At 48.1% G+C, this 15,667-nt stretch overlaps 1 long non-coding RNA gene across 1 annotated transcript in view; it reads right to left on the reverse strand.

Annotated features, from left to right (window-relative positions):
- Positions 1-15,187, reverse strand: part of LOC142069056 (uncharacterized) — a 29,131-nt gene extending 13,944 nt beyond the window's left edge. Inside the window, exon 1 of the long non-coding RNA XR_012664933.1 lies at positions 15,046-15,187. This is a non-coding gene — a long non-coding RNA (uncharacterized LOC142069056). The remainder of the gene's footprint in view (positions 1-15,045) is intronic.
- Positions 15,188-15,667: the final 480 nt, after the last annotated feature.

Below are 15,667 nucleotides of genomic sequence, written 5' to 3' on the forward strand. Positions count from 1 at the left end.
GTGTGAGCAGGCACTGGCCAATGACAGATCATAATGCCATGGTCTGGCCAACCACTGCTTAATCAGTCAAGCCTGTCTGGGAAGGGGTTGCATATTCTCATCAGTATTTTTATTCAGCCGATGTTTCTACAGTGCACTAGGTGCTGTGCAAACTTAAAGGAAAGCACAGTCCCTCCCCCGGGAAGCACATAATGTAAGTCAGTGTGATGAATGCACGGTTGGGAATCAGGCTGTTCTTAATACTCATCTTGGCCCTGCCATGACTCCTTGTGTGGCCTTAGGCAAGTGCCTTCCCCTTTGTCTCCTATAACTGGAGCGCTCTTGGGCTGTATATATGTAAATAATTAGTTAATAGACAAGATGCCGGTAGATGGCGCTAAACCAGCGCCCTCCTGCTCCACTGGCTTCCACCAACCCAGGACCCAGTGACACAATAATTCAAAATATGTGGCCTAGAAGGCGGGCACCTCTACACCTGCTCCCTAGGCCTCTTCCTACCCTGGCTTCCATTCCTCTGCTGGTGCCACTGGGTTGCTTCCGAGTTACCCGTGGAGTCCTGTCTGGCTGTGGTCTGGAGGGTCTTCCTCTCTCGGTCGGGGCTCTTCGCTGCCATCCTCCTCGGCTGAAGGGCCTGAGTCAGCTTGATGGTGGGGCCAGGTCCCAGCCAGATTGGCAGGAGTCGGCACCACACAACTGCTCTCCTGCTCTGCCACCTAGACTGAGCTGATCTGCTCCCATTTGGCCTCAGCCTCCATTGTGAGCATGGCCAGCAGGAGCTGCCGGGCGTGGCTTTCTGGGCCCAGAGCTGCTCCTTAACCCTTCCCTCCCCAGTGTGGGGCTTGTACACCCCATCACAGATTCCCCTCCCCCATTTAAATGTAGAGTACCAAGGAAGCAGCACATCTTTTTCAGTAATGGCTACAGCTCCTCGGGGGGAAGAAGCAGAATACGCAGGGGGGAAACCAGACCGCAGTGTGCCTCCCCATCCTGAAAATGGTGCGGGTGGAAGAGCAGAGGGCACGACCATGTTTGGTCTCCTGCTCCTGCTTGAGGAAGGTCCTTCTTTCTTCATCCTCGGCAGGTCCCTTTGTGCATGCAGTGGATGTGGTTGGTGTTCCTGACACTGCACAGCTGGGCTGCATTGAGTATCTCTGGGGCTGCCTGCAAAACCATTAATAGGGGTCAGGATCCAGAGTGCAACCCTCCCACCTGCATGTTGCCCTGATTACAACTGGTTGCTGATTATTATTATTATTATTACAGTAGTGCCCAGAAACCCCAGTCAGGATTGTGGCCCCATCGTACTGGGTGCTGTACAGACACAGTCCCTAGTGAAGTTCATGACACAGCTCTCATTGTCTTTGATGGGGCCAGGATTCCACCCCAAATAACTTAGTCACCTACGGCAGCGGTTCTCCACCTTTTTTTTCATCCAGGGACCCCCTCAACTTAAATAGACAAACCTGCGGACCCCCCCCCCCCAGCCAGAGACGACACCCGGGGCTAAAGCCCAAGCTTCCACTGCTCAGGACTGAAGCCTGAGCCCAAGCCCTGCCACCTGGGGCTGAAATCCCATCCCTGGTGGTACTCCTGAAACCTGCTTGTGGCCCGCCAGGGGGCCCGCTGACCCCCAGTTGAGAACCAGTGACCTACTGGACAGCCTAGCAAGCTGGATGTTATCATGTGATCTCAGAGACACAAAAGAGCTTCTGCATTTCACACGTGACTATATTTTACCATAGACTTCCTTGCCATCATAAGGAAGGTTGAAATTTTAAATTTTAAATTAATAGATGCCTCCTTGACAGCAAGATTTGTAGTGCAGAGGGAAGACTGTTAGGAAGAAATCTTGGCAACATATAAAAACCCATCCTTCCTCCATCCATCTCTCTCTCTCTTAATGTGTATATGTACACAATTCCTGAGAGGCAGATAGAAGAGAATTTTATACCAGGGGACACTAATGCTATTCTGTTTGCCCATAGCCCTGAGTAATTTAGCTTTGCTAATGAGAGTAAGAGTTTCTGTGTTTCAGAGTAGCAGTCGTGTTAGTCTGTATCCGCAAAAAGAAAAGGAGTACTTGTGGCACCTTAGAGACTAACAAATTTATTTGAGCACAAGCTTTCGTGAGCTACAGCTCACTTCATGTGAGCTTTTGGGATTATTACAAAATTGGCACTGGATACTTGTTCAATAGCCTAATAGTTGTCCAAACAAGTTCTGGCAGAGTTACATCTTGGGGCACAGAGAGAGAGACACACACTGTTACTGATAAAAAGAAAAGGAGTACTTGTGGCACCTTAGAGACTAACCAATTTATTTGAGCATGAGCTTTCGTGAGCTACAGCTCACTTCATCGGATGCATAACAAAAGCTTATGCTCAAATAAATTGGTTAGTCTCTAAGGTGCCACAAGTACTCCTGTTCTTTTTGCGAATACAGACTAACATGGCTGCTACTCTGAAAACTGTTATTGATGATGGCATTAGGGTTTCTGATATATGAACTGAATGTGAAGTCCGTTGAATGTTGAATGTGCCAGGATTCAGAGTGAAATTTTTAGCAATGACTTGGAGGAGTGATTGTTGTTACTGCATTTTACAAGGAGTGGTAACTTCAGGGATGATCAGACAATGCACGTTATCACACCTATTTGGGGTCAGTAGTTCTCTTACACGCATTTCTTATCAAAAACTTTCTGTGCCAGAGGCCGAGCAATTTTCCTAATCAGAAACACAGCAAAAAACCTCAGAGAACAGACATTCACCAAGGACTCCTCAATATAAGACTGGTAATTTTAAAATAAAACTTCTTATCTATGTTATCAATAACTTGGCTGACAAAAGAAATTGAAAGGACTGGATTTTCAAGTACTCTTCAAAAAGTCATGGAAGATGGGAGAAATTCCAGAGGACTGGAAAAGGGCAAATATAGTGCCCATCTATAAAAAGGGGAATAAGGACAGCCCAGGGAATTACAGGCCAGTCTGATTAACTTCAGTACCTGAAAAGATAATGGAGCAAATAATTAAGCAATCAATTTGCAAACACTTAGCAGATAATAAGGTGATAAGAAACAGTCAGCATGGATTTGTCAAGAACAAATCATGTCAAACCAACCTAATAGCTTTCTTTGACAGGGTAACAAGCCTTGTGGATAGGGGAGAAGAGAGAGATGTGGTTTATCTCGACTTTAGTAAGGCTTTTGATACTGTCTCTCATGATCCTGTCATAAACAAACTAGGGAAATGCCACCTAGGTAGAGCTATTCTAAGGTGGGCGGGCACATAAATGGTTGGAAAACTGTTTTCAAAGAGTAGAGGAGCTATCAGTGGTCCGCAGTCAAGCTGGAAGGGCATATTGAGTGTGTCTCTGTCCCACAGGGATCGGTCCTGGGTCCGGTTCTGTTCAATGTCTTCATCAGTGATTTAGATAATGGCATAGAGAGTGCACTTATAAAGTTTGTGGATGATACCAAGCTGGGAGGGGTTGCAAGTGCTTTGGAGGATAGGATTAAAATTCAAAATGATCTGGACAAACCGGAGAAATGGTCTGAAGTAAACAGGATGAAATTCAATAAGGACAAATGCAAAGTTCTACACTTAGGAAAGAACAATCAGTTGCACAGATACAAAATGGGAAATGACTGCCCAGGAAGTAGTACCGTGGAAAGGGATGGGGGGGCGGGGTCATAGTGGATCACAAGCTAAATATGAGTCAACAATGTAACACTGTTGCAAAAAAAGCAAACATCATTCTGGGATGTTGTAGTGAGGTAGTCACCCCGCTCCGGCCCTGAAGGGGTTAAATCAGCCCTGGGAGAGGGTTGAGGCTGCGAGAGGGCTGCTGCTGGGGAAAGCAGCAAGCCTAGGCTGATTGGGGAAACAGCCACAGCTGGGCCATGCCCCAATCAGGCCACAGCTGGCCCTGATGAAAGGGCTGTGAGCCAGGAGCTAGAGACTCTCCCTCCAGCTTCAGAGAGAGAAGGACTTAGGTGCTTGGGAGCTGAGGGTGCAGGCAACCGAGCAGGGCTGGGGAAAGGTGAGAGGAGCAGGGGAGCTCCTGCCTGGCAACTCCCCAGGCTGCAGGTCTTGTCAAAGGCCAAACCAGGTACTGGGGTTTCAGAGGTGCTGCCCAGGGTAGGCAAAGGCAGCAGGTCTAAACCCCCCTTTGCCAATGATGAATGGCTTGTATGCTGCAGTCTGCCCTAGTGAGTGGGGGCTAGAGGGTGACTGACAGTAGCCATAGACTGAGGCAAGGTGGGGATAGAGGGTTGGGGGTTCCCCTGGGTGGGGAGACCCAAGATAAAGGGGTACTGGGGTCTAGGGAGGGACATGGGGGCCTGAGGCAAGTGGGACACTGGCCTGTAGAGGGTGCTCCGGAGGCTGGAGAGCTAATTACCAGGACGACCAGCGGGAGGCGCCACGCCAATGAGTCATCCGCCTTGCTACAGATGTATTAGCAGGAGTGTTGTAAGCAAGATATGAGAAGTAATTATTCCTGTCTACTCTATGCTGACATGCCCACACTTCAGAAAAGATGTGGACAAATTGGGGAAAGTCCAAAAGAGAGCAACAAAAATGATTTGTGAGGAAAGATTGGAAGAAATGAGTTTGTTTAGCTTGAAGAAGAGAAGACTGAGGGGGAACTGATAACAGTTTTCAAGTACATAAAAGGTTGTTACAAGGAGGAGGGAGAAAAATTGTCCTCTTTAACCTCTGAGGATAGGATAGGAAGCAATGGGCTTAAATTGCAGCAAAGACGGTTTAAGTTGGATGTTAGGAAAACTTACTAACTATCAGGATAGTTAAGCACTGGAACAAATTGCTTAGGGAGTTTGTGGAATCTCCATCAGTGGAGGATTTTAAAAGCAGGTTAGACAAACACTTGTCAGGGATTGTTTAGATAATACTTAGCCCGGCCATGAGTGCAGGGAACTGGACTAGATGACCTCTCAAGGTCCCCTCCAGTCCTATGATTATCATCAGGTGAGGGCAAGACAGGCTTTTTTTTTTTTTTTTGCATATCTACTTCATGCATTTCAAACATAAAAACAGCTGACTGAGAGATGTCTACCATCTTGAATGGCATAGGTTTCTCAAGATCAGTTGTTTCCTTTAAAATTTCTACTACCTTGCACTGCAAAGGACACGGAACCAAAGAGCAGGCCTCTTATGCTTTTGATTCTAATCCATCTCTAAATCTCTTGGGGCAGATCCAGTTTCTAGAGGTCTGAATCTCTAGCACCCTTAAAATATGGGTCAGGGAGTGCTTAGATCTGAGGTTCCAGTCCAGACCCATCTCTAATAGAATGAACTAAGTGAAGAAAAAAACCAAAATGCTGGAATTCTGAGAAGGCATCTCACTGTGAAATTCACACTTCAATGAACCCAAATTTAAAAGAGAAGAGACTGCGATAAAAACAATGGCTTAAAGAGGGAGGTTAATGAATTGTCACAGTTAGTAGTTTGGTTAGACAATCCAAGGTATAAAACTTAGTTTTATGCTCCTAGAAGAAGCACGGCCAAATTACACAGGGGTTTGTGAAATACCCCTGAGGCTCCAGACAATGCTGTACCTGCCTAGGATCTTAAACATAAAAAAGCTTACAAGAAGTGGAAGATTAGACTAATGACCAGGGAAGAGTATAAAAATGTTGCTCGGGCATGTAGGAATGAAATCAGGAGAGCCAAATAGCACCTGGAGCTGCAGCTAGCAAGAGATGTCAAGAGTAACAAGAAGGGTTTCTTCAGGTATGTTGGCAACAAGAAGAAAGCCAAGGAAAGTGTGGGCCCCTTACTGAATGAGGGAGGCAACCTAGTGACAGAGGATGTGGAAAAAGCTAATGTACTCAATGCTTTCTTTTGCCTCTGTCTTCACGAACAAGGTCAGCTCCCAGACTGCTGCGCTGGGCAACACAGCATGGGGAGTAGGTGGCCAGCCCTCTGTGGAGAAAGAGGTGGTTAGGGACTATTTAGAAAAGCTGGATGTACACAAGTCCATGGGGCCGGTTGCATTGCATCCGAGAGTGCTAAAGGAGTTAGCGGCTGTGATTGCAGAGCCATTGGCCATTATCTCTGAAAACTCGTGGAGATCGGGGGAAGTCCCGGACGACTGGAAAAAGGCTAATGTAGTGCCCATCTTTAAAAAAGGGAAGAAGAAGGATCCTGGGAACTGCAGGCCAGTCAGCCACACCTCAGTCCCCGGAAAAATCATGGAGCAGGTCCTCAAAGAATCAATCCTGAAGCACTTACACGAGAGGAAAGTGATCAGGAACAGTCAGCATGGATTCACCAAGGGAAGGTCATGCCTGATTAATCTAATCGCCTTCTATGACGAGATTACTGGTTCTGTGGATGAAGGAAAAGCAGTGGATGTATTGTTTCTTGACTTTAGCAAAGCTTTTGACACGGTCTCCCACAGTATTCTTGTCAGCAAGTTAAAGAAGTATGGGCTGGATGAATGCACTATAAGGTGGGTAGAAAGCTGGCTAAATTGTCAGGCTCAACGGGTAGTGATCAATGGCTCCATGTCTAGTTGGCAGCCGGTATCAAGTGGAGTGCCCCAAGGGTCAGTCCTGGGGCCGGTTTTGTTCAATATCTTCATAAATGATCTGGAGGATGGTGTGGATTGCACTCTCAGCAAATTTGCGGATGATACTAAACTAGGAGGAGTGGTAAATGCGGTGGCAGGTAGGGATAGCATACAGATACAGAGGGACCTAGACAAATTGGAGAATTGGGCCAAAAGAAATCTGAGGTTCAACAAGGACAAGTGCAGAGTCCTGCACTTAGGACGGAAGAACCCAATGCACAGCTACAGACTAGGGACCGAATGGCTAGGCAGCAGTTCTGCGGAAAAGGACCTAGGGGTGACAGTGGATGAGAAGCTGGATATGAGTAAACAGTGTGCCCTTGTTGCCAAGAAGGCCAATGGCATTTTGGGATGTATAAGTAGGGGCATAGCCAGCAGATCGAGGGACGTGATCATTTCCCTCTATTTGACATTGGTGAGGCCTCATCTGGAGTACTGTGTCCAGTTTTGGGCCTCACACTACAAGAAGGATGTGGAAAAATTGGAGAGAAGGGCAACAAAAATGATTAGGGGTCTGGAACACATGAGTTATGAGGAGAGGCTGAGGGAACTGGGATTGTTTAGTCTGCAGAAGAGAAGAATGAGGGGGGATTTGATAGCTGCTTTCAACTACCTGAGAGGTAGTTCCAGAGAGGATGGTTCTAGACTATTCTCAGTGGTAGAAGAGGACAGGACAAGGAGTAATGGTCTCAAGTTGCAGTGGGGGAGGTTTAGGTTGGATATTAGGAAAAACTTTTTCACTAGGAGGGTGGTGAAACACTGGAATGCGTTACCTAGGGAGGTGGTGGAATCTCCTTCCTTAGAAGTTTTTAAGGTCAAGCTTGACAAAGCCCTGGCTGGGATGATTTAATTGGGGATCGGTCCTGCTTTGAGAGGGGGTTGGACTAGATGACCTTCTGAGGTCCCTTCCAACCCTGATATTCTATGATAAGCCAGCACACTAAGCAGGAGCTCCCTATGGTAGCCAATGGGAAACCCCAAGGAGGGGGTGGGGCCTAATCCCTGCTCTTCAAAAGGAGGGAGGCACCTCTCTTCACTTGGGATTCACTGCTGGCGTTAGGGCTGACCTAGTTTAAATCACCTCCCAAGTGAGTTCCCTAACCACTGGCCGATAGGGTGTTCTAGGGTGAGGCTCACTCAAACACCCCTATTCAAGCAGTTCCACTTTGAATAAATTAAATATTCAGTGGGCCGCAGAGAGCATGAGAATATAGCCCAGTGGTCTGGGTGCTCACTTGGGAACTGCAAGACCTGTGTTCAAGTCCCTGCTCCAAATCGGGCCGAGTGGGGATTCAACCCTGAGACTCCCTTAGCCCGGGTGTGCGTGTTAGCCACCGGGTTTTTGAGTATAAAGGGGTAGGAAGCACCACCATCACTTCACTGGTATGCACAGAGCACGCCTATGGGATTGGGCACTGCAGGTAAGATAGGTGAAGGAATATCTAGTGTTTGGATCCACCCCAGGGCTTTGGCAGCTCAGCATCATCAGGACTTGAGTGGCTTTGTGGCTGCCCATTGGCAGAAACCCGAGTGCCTAGGGAATTTAGGTGCCTCTGGGATTAGGTGGCAGCTGAGCATGGGTTTTGGGCATACAAGTGGTGCCTCAGTGTTGGATTTAGGTGCCTAAGTCCCCCTGGTGAATCTAGCCCCAGTGTGTCTTTTCAATGGGCCCATTCATTCCGTCAGCATCTATCTCTGCAGCAGGTCTCAGTGTAATAGTTGATAATGTATTATTATTTCAAATTGCTTTGTATATATTTTTACATTATTTTCCAGCTGGCATGGCTGAGTTGCTGTAATGACTTATAGTGAGACTTTCTAGCTAAGTGGAGTCAGGAAAAAGTTTCACTTTTCAGGCTTCTGGACTCTAAATTTCTCTTATTACCCCTGGAGTTAGCCACCTGGCTGCATTATCATACATTTCCTAGAATATGAATGACACTACCTCAAACAGTCAGAGTTATATTTGATAATCATCATGCTATTTTCTTCCAATATGTCCCTCGGCTACGTGGGGGGGGAGCATTGAGATGGTCCAGCTGAATTTTTCTCAGCCAAGGCCATATTGTACCTTCAGCTCCCATGAGTACTGGGAAGGTGGAGGGAGAGGATAAGATCTCAAACTAGTGGAAAAACATCATTCCCCTCCTGCTTACCCTTATCTTGTAGATGTTCTTCTGTGGGGGAGCTTTGGCATTTGGGATTCATGCATGGGGATGAGGCAGATCAGAGGCAGGAAGAAGTGGGGGAAACAAAACCACCTCCATGGCTCTGTGCTGGTCCCATCAATCCTGTGGAAATCTTGTGGGTAAGTTAGCACTGCACCTGTAGGCATTACCTTACCCATGTTTCTGTTCTGTGCTTGGGATCCCCTTGCCCCATTTGCAGAGCATCCAGGTCAAGCAACTAGTAAGGAAGTCTCTGAGTTCCTGAAGAGGACAGAGAGGCAGTGATAGCCTGTGCAAAGATACAGGACCTCTGCACAAATATCCCATGTCTCTACGGATGCCAGTGGATTTACATGGATCTTGGGACTCAGTCTGCTGGTTTCAGAGAGCAAACACCCATCCGCCAATGGGAAAATGTATGGAAAACTCCATGAGAGGAATCTGAGTTCCCTTTCCCTTATGTGAATGTAGCCTTCAGCTAATAAGAGATGACGGCTGGAATCATAGGTGCCGACTCGTGGATGCTCCAGGGCTGGAGCACCCACGGGGGAAAAAATGGAAGCCCCTTTATCAGCCCCTCTCCCTCCCCCAGTGCCTCCCTCCCACCAGCAGACCCTGCTGATCAGTGCCTCCCTCTCCTGCCCCCGCACAGTGGAAAGTTGGCGCCTGTGGCCGGAATCTGTTTAATTTCACAGCTGGCATTCACTGGAATGTGCCAAATACAAGAGACTGATAGACCTAAATGCCACTCGACATTTTGCTTTTGGTTGGAACTGACTGGCAGAGAGAGGGACCTGAAGCATTTAGAGTGTCACCAGCTGCTCCGGTTGGGAGTTGTGCCTCTGAGAGGCTCATTTTAGAGCTGAGCAAAAAACTGAATTTCTATCCCATGGGAAATTCCAATATTAAAACATTTGGTTTTAGTTAACCTAGTAGTTCTCCAGGTGGACTGTGGACATCACACCCAACCACATACATTTCATACCATATTGATACTTGACTGAAGTCACCCGCTTTGCTTTTACACTGCTGGAACTCCTTTGACTTTAGTAGAATACTCTGATTTATGCTATAGCAAGACATAAATGCAGCATACTGGCTCATCGCTTCCAGGTTCACCAGTGCAAAATAGGAGTAACACACTTGTATGACAACTGTGTAAGAGAGAAGAAAAACAAGCACATTGTCTACTTTTTAAATTTAGATGGGTTAATAATTGCTATTGAAGTTTATATCCTATATTCATTTTCAAAAATGTTCCTCAGTTAATATCTTTTATTGGACCACCTTCTGTTGGTAAGAGAGACAAGCTTTTGAACTACATAGAGCCCTTCAGGTCAGGGAAAGGAGTGTCACAGCTAAATACAAGATTGAACAGATAGTTTAGTATAAGCAGTTAGCACATATTCTAAGGGACCATTCAAGATGAAGTAACCCGTTAACACCCTGTAGTCATAGGACAAAAAGGGGGGCTAGTGGGTTACAGATTGTTGTAATAAGCCATACATCCAGTTTTTTATTAAGACCATGATTTTTAGTGTCTAGTAAAGTTATGAATTTAAGCTCCCAGGCTCATCTTTTGAAAGTGTTGTGCAGGTTTCCTTCAAGGATGAGGACTGATAGGTCAGATATAGCGTGATCGCTTGGTAAAGAGTATTCTCCCACAGGTGATGTAGTGTTTTTGTCTTTTATCATTGTCCTGTGTGAGTTCATTCAAGAGTGCAGGGATTGCCTGGTTTCATCCACATAGTTGTAGATACCAGATTTCTTGGTGTGTTTGGGGTAGTTACTGGTTCTTTGAAGGCAGATGTGGTGATATGTCAGTTTCTTGTATATAGGTGTCTGTAGGGTTCCATTGTTAAAGCTAATCATGGTGACCTGGAAGTTGATGCTAGTGTTAGAGTGTTGCAGAGAGAGTTTAATGGAGGGATGGTGGTGGTTGAAGTTGTGGTGGAAATATATGAAGGAGTTTAAGTCATCTGTCCAGAGAATGAAACTGTCATTGATGTACATCATTGGTTTTGTGGTGCAATTGTCCAGAAAACCACCTTCAAGATGGCCCATGCAGAGGTTGGCATGTTGGGAGCCATCCTAGAACCCATGGCTGTTGCCATGGTTTGGTCAAACTGTTTGTTGTTGAATGTAAAATTGTTATGGGTGAGGATGAAATGAATGAGTTTGGTGATGAGTTTGGGGTGGATATCTGCAGGTTGTGCATTGTCTTGTAAATATTTGAGGCAGAGAGCTATGCTATCACTGTAAAGGATGTTGGTGTATAGGGAAGTGACATCCAAGGTGGCAAGGATGGTTGGAGGGATGTTACCTAGCAGTTCTGTGTCCTTGGGGAACCAGGGCACACCCCAGCCTCTGCTTGAACCAAATCTGCATCAGAAAAAAGACTTACAAAAAGCAATGAAAAGGCAGTGGCAGACACACCTGAACCACTGGGATAAGGATGACAGGATTAAAGAAACTCCCCTAGCCTCATTGGCATCAAAGATGCCTCCCTGTCCCATCTCCATCAGCATACAGAATGGAGAACAGAGATTCCAAGGCAAGAACCACACGGAGCTCTGGGACCAGAAAAGCAGGGAAGCACTGCATGATGGGGAATCTCTGCTCCAGGTGTTAATGAACCCACCTGCGTACACCCAGCTCAGTAGTTATCAGACCAATTCTAGTAATAAATCCTTTATTAGTATCCAAAATAGTGAAGCTCCCTAATTGCATTGTGAGCTCCCTCCAAGAAACACCACACAAAGCCAGGAATGATCCCATAGTCTAGTCTGAACAAAACAACTTTGGTATACTCCCTTCTTAACACACAAACAAATGTAGTGTTCTCCCTTGAACCATTGTTGTTTCTCTACAAAAACCCCTATCCATGCTCCAAGTAAGTGTTCTGATGCCTGGACCCAAAATGTGCATCAGGTCCATTGGGACTTCATCTTCTCCTGACTGATCATGCTGGGGGCTCTGCCTGTCTCCAGCACTCCAGACCCTGAGCTACCACCACCTGGGACCCTCGATCGATCCAAGAACCCAGCTCTCGCTCTCTCTCTCGAAGTATAGCCTTCTGACCCTGACTTGTGTGATCAGTTAGTTTTCTAAACCTAACTTTTATAATCAAATTTGTTAGATTTAATATTATAACTGTTTTGTTTGGCTCCCCTATGGTTATTACCTGGCAATAAATAACTTTCCTGATTAAGAAAAGGAGTACTTGTGGCACCTTAGAGACTAACCAATTTATTTGAGCATGAGCTTTCGTGAGCTACAGCTCACTTCATGGGATGCATACTGTGGAAACTGCAGAAGACATTATATACACAGAGACCATGAAACAATACCTCCTCCCACCCCACTCTCCTGCTGGTAATAGCTTATCTAAAGTGATCATCAAGTAGGGCCATTTCCAGCACAAATCCAGATTTTCTCACCCCCCCCCCCCCCCCACACACACAAACTCACTCTCCTGCTGGTAATAGCCCATCCAAAGTGACCACTCTCTTTTAAAATGTGTATGATAATCAAGGTGGGCCATTTCCAGCACAAATCCAGGTTTTCTCACCCCCCCCCCCACCCCCCTCCAAAAACCACACACACAAACTCACTCTCCTGCTGGTAATAGCTTATCCAAAGCGACCACTCTCCCTACAATGTGCATGATAATCAGGGTGGGCCATTTCCAGCATAAATCCAAGTTTAACCAGAACATTGGGGGGGTAGAAAAAAAAGGGGAAATAGGCTACCTAGCATAATGACTTAGCCACTCCCAGTCTCTATTTAAGCCTAAACTAATAGTATCCAATTTGCAAATGAATTCCAATTCAGCAGTTTCTCGCTGGAGTCTGGATTTGAAGTTTTTTTTGTTGTAAGATAGCGACCTTCATGTCTGTGATTGCGTGACCAGAGAGATTGAAGTGTTCTCCGACTGGTTTATGAATGTTATAATTCTTGACATCTGATTTGTGTCCATTTATTCTTTTACGTAGAGACTGTCCAGTTTGACCAATGTACATGGCAGAGGGGCATTGCTGGCACATGATGGCATATATCACATTGGTGGATGTGCAGGTGAACGAGCCTCTGATAGTGTGGCTGATGTTATTAGGCCCTGTGATGGTGTCCCCTGAATAATAATATATAATATGTGGGCACAGTTGGCAACGGGCTTTGTTGCAAGAATAGGTTCCTGGGTTAGTGGTTCTGTTGTGTGGTATATGGTTGTTGGTGAGTATTTGCTTCAGGTTGGGGGGCTGTCTGTAGGCAAGGACTGGCCTGTCTCCCAAGATTTGTGAGAGTGTTGGGTCATCCTTCAGGATAGGTTGTAGATCCTTAATAATGCGTTGGAGGGGTTTTAGTTGGGGGCTGAAGGTGACGGCTAGTGGCGTTCTGTTATTTTCTTTGTTAGGCCTGTCCTGTAGTAGGTGACTTCTGGGAACTCTTCTGGCTCTATCAATCTGTTTCTTCACTTCCGCTGGTGGGTATTGTAGTTGTAAGAAAGCGTGACACAGATCTTGTAGGTGTTTGTCTCTGTCTGGGGGGTTGGAGCAAATGTGGTTGTATCGCAGAGCTTGGCTGTAGACGATGGATCGTGTGGTGTGGTCAGGGTGAAAGCTGGAGGCATGTAGGTAGGAATAGCGGTCAGTAGGTTTCCGGTATAGGGTGGTGTTTATGTGACCATTGTTTATTAGCACTGTAGTGTCCAGGAAGTGGATCTCTTGTGTGGACTGGACCAGGCTGAGGTTGATGGTGGGATGGAAATTGTTGAAATCATGGTGGAATTCCTCAAGGGCTTCTTTTCCATGGGTCCAGATGATGATGTCATCAATATAGCGCAAGTAGAGTAGGGGCATTAGGGGACGAGAGCTGAGGAAGCGTTGTTCTAAGTCAGCCATAAAAATGTTGGCATTCTGTGGGGCCATGCGGGTACCCATAGCAGTGCCGCTGATCTGAAGGTATACATTGTCCCCAAATGTAAAATAGTTATGGCTAAGGACAAAGTCACAAAGTTCAGCCACCAGGTTAGCCGTGACATTATCGGGGATCGTGTTCTTGACGGCTTGTAGTCCATCTTTGTGTGGAATGTTGGTGTAGAGGGCTTCTACATCCATAGTGGCCAAGATGGTGTTATCAGGAAGATCACCGATGGATTGAAGTTTCCTCAAGAAGTCAGTGGTGTCTCGAAGGTAGCTGGGAGTGCTGGTAGCGTAGGGCCTGAGGAGGGAGTCTACATAGCCAGACAATCCTGCTGTCAGGGTGCCAATGCCTGAGATGCACAGACACACCCCTGGAACCCCGACCTGGGATATTCTATCTACTACCCAAGATCCATAAACCTGGAAATCCTGGGCGCCTTATCTCAGCAAATTATTTTATTCCACACAAATCCCCCTCCACCCCATCACAAACACACATCCACACACTTTTTTTCTTTTTAAAGACCGAACCACCCATTTAATCATCCCCCATGTTAATTTTAACTGTGCAATTTTGATGTGGCATTAAAAAGCCGGAAGTGTAGCTCTTAGATGCCATCTCCAGCTTGGGGATAGAGCATGATCCTCAGACCTGTGGTTCAGGAACCAAATTAGCAATCGGCATTACCCAAAAGGGCCACAGTAGTGTGAATTCATTTTTTCATTTAATAGATTATTCTAAGAGCAAAGTGACTCACCAAGTATTATTATTTTATCAACTACAACCAGTTAATAACATAGTACAAGCACCCTGATTGGTTCATCACTTAGACTGGTTTATAATTAAATCACTCTGTGGTTTAACAGCATGTGCTGCAAAGAGCTCCAGGGCCAGGAGGCACAATAAAGAGACCCTGGCAGCGCCTGCGCCTCTGGCTGAGTATCGCCTGGCTGGAGTCTGCGATCGGCCTCCCAGGAGCCAGGCAGACGCCCGCCCCCTAGGGCAGCTTCATTTCCAACTGGCCACCCAGGCGGCGCGCTGGGGCCGGACCTGCGCTGGGTCTCAGCCGGGCCCCCTTCCCGCTCTGTACCCCCCACTACAGCCCCCGTCACCGCTGCCACGTTCTCCCCTGGGGCGGCCCGGGCCAGCCAGCGCCTGCGGAGCGCTGGGGGCTAGCGGCTCCGGGGACCACGCCAGGCTCAGGCCGGCGGCCAGCCCTGCCCAGCCCGCCGGCTGACGCCCCTTGCCGAGACTCGCTGGAGCTTGGGGCTCCGTGTCCCTGCAAGCCAGGGGCGCTCCGGAGCGGGCTCCTTCCCCGCAGCTGGCCGGCCGAGCGAGCCCCGCGGCGGCGCCCCACTCACCCGTCCTGCCGGAGGCAGAGGGCAGCAGCCAGGGGACCGCCTGGCCTCCCGGCCCCGGCGGCATCTCCGCTGGCTCCCGGCGCGGCCGGGCTGGAGCGAGCCCCGCACGGAGTGGCGGGGACGGGAGCGCAGAGCTAGAGCGAGCCTGGCCGTGGGGGGAGCCCTGCCGGTGCCCGGAGCGTGCAGCGCGGGGCGCAGCTGGGGACGGGGGAGCGCGAGGCTGCTCTGCCCACCCCTTCCCTGGGAGCTACTGGGATGGGGGGAGGGGCTGCGATGGCCCCATGGGTGCATTCAGAGGGGCCCCCACACCTGGGGAAGGTAGGGGAGTGCTCCAGACCCTTCCCACCGGTGCCTCCCTCTGCCCCTTTCTCCCTCCCCCAGGGCTATCCTGAGTGACTGGGTGGGGGACAGGGGAAGGAAAGGACTCCCCATTCCCTAGTAACTGGCCTGGGGGAGGGGAAAACTCCTGCCTCTCCTCCCCTGCTGGGGGTGGGGGGACACTGCAGGGAGCCTTGCCAGGGGAGAGAGTTGGGGGTGGGAAAGGAAGAGTCCCCGAAGTCCGTGGCTGGGTAAGGCTTGGCTAGGAGGCAGTCCCTAGGACAGGCAGCTGGCTCTCTATGGC

The sequence above is a fragment of the Caretta caretta genome, chromosome 1, assembly GCF_965140235.1.
Source record: "Caretta caretta isolate rCarCar2 chromosome 1, rCarCar1.hap1, whole genome shotgun sequence".
Lineage (NCBI taxonomy): Eukaryota > Metazoa > Chordata > Testudines > Cheloniidae > Caretta > Caretta caretta.